A 1,598-nucleotide genomic window follows, 5' to 3' on the forward strand; every position below is an offset into this window, starting at 1 on the left:
AGGCCACCTTAAATGCCCATTCATTGTCACCGTGAGGTACTCATTCCTTGGATAGGGGTAGGTGCACAGAATCCAATGGCAAGATTGTGTACTCCTTGTTGTGATGGTCACTTAACTGCTGGTGATATCTTGAGTTCAGCATCAATCGCCATGCAGCTCTGAGCCCTAGAATCAGCTAAGGATAGTTATACCCCTTGTTCACTCCGAATACCTCACACTTGTGCTCGTCCATCTTCTTCCTCATATCCTCGGTTTCCTATTCCTTCCTCCATCTCCTACTGAATCCTCCGTCCACTTGCAACCTCATGGGCATGGCACTAACACCATTTCTTATAGTAGCTATGCATTCATAACATGTTGAGAGTTCACGCTCAACATCATGTGATCATGTGTGCATAGCACCATCACGTGATCATATGTGCATAGCACTAACCTTATAGAGTGCTATAAAGGAAAGGGTTAGATCCCCTAACCCTAACCCTAAAAGGGTTTGTATATATTCTATTTTTTCAACTAATTCTAGTGTACAGTTAGTCATCATTTGTGGTGTGCTCTCTAGCTGTGCCCTCTCTCCTCATCTCCACTCTTCTCCTCTCCCCTCTTCATATATTGTCATGGTATCAGAGCTCCCTTGCCTTCCATTGAGGCATTGCAATTCTTGAGAGTGCGAGAGAGATTGTGAGATAGAGAGTTCTTTGATTGAAAGCGAGAGAGAGTTTTACATTCATTGCTTGAGTTCTTTGTGAGGACTTCCATTGTGATTGAGAGAGAAAGTTTCCGTCCATTATTCTTCGTTTGAGAGAGAGAAGTTGAAGGAAAAAGAGAGTCCTCCAATTGTTCTACAACAAGCTTGTGAAAGAACTCCAGCCAGAGAGATCAAGCTTCCAAGGCAACCTCAACAGCAAGCTTCTATGGTCTTAGTTCTCCTTCAAGGCACACCTTCAAGCTCCAATGACCTTAGCTTGGCAGCTCACGGCCTCCTAAAGCTCATACGGATGGATGAGTTCTTCTCAGAAACTGGAAGCCTTTGCAAGGACTTCCAAGCTATAGTGTTGTGTCTCCTGACAGACCTCCAAGCCTCTCCAACGAGCAACGTGCTCCTTCACGGTCTGCTCCACCGTCTTCAACCGCCAACAACCTCTAGCGCCATACGGCTCTTCCACAGCAACGCCCTCGATGGCATTTCCAGCACGTAATGCATGCAACGTCGACGCTGCTCAAACTCTTTGGGCATCTTCAAAGCTCTCTCCAGCCTCAACGTTTCACCGACCACACTACTACGATGCGCCATTTGGACCTGCAACAAGCAGAGACTCTCGAAAGCATCTATGACCAAAGCACCTGCAAACCGACTACGTAGCTCCAAAGCCCAGCGTCTTCAACGGCCGCTCCGCGCAACAACAACGGGTTCATCGCGGGCTCACGAGCCACCTCCATCGCCATCTACGCTCCAAGAGCTCACGATCGGCTGAATGCGCGATCTCCAAGGCTCTCACAACCACCACAGCCACCGACGGCTCCTTTCTGCAGACTCCCTAGCGGACAGCGCCACCTAGCGAAAAACGCCAGCGCGCCTCATTGAAAACTCCTAGCTTTGA

This window comes from Dipteris shenzhenensis, chromosome 1 (assembly GCF_047967505.1).
Source record: "Dipteris shenzhenensis isolate YYH24624 ecotype China chromosome 1, Dip_SZ_1.0, whole genome shotgun sequence".
NCBI lineage: Eukaryota > Viridiplantae > Streptophyta > Polypodiopsida > Gleicheniales > Dipteridaceae > Dipteris > Dipteris shenzhenensis.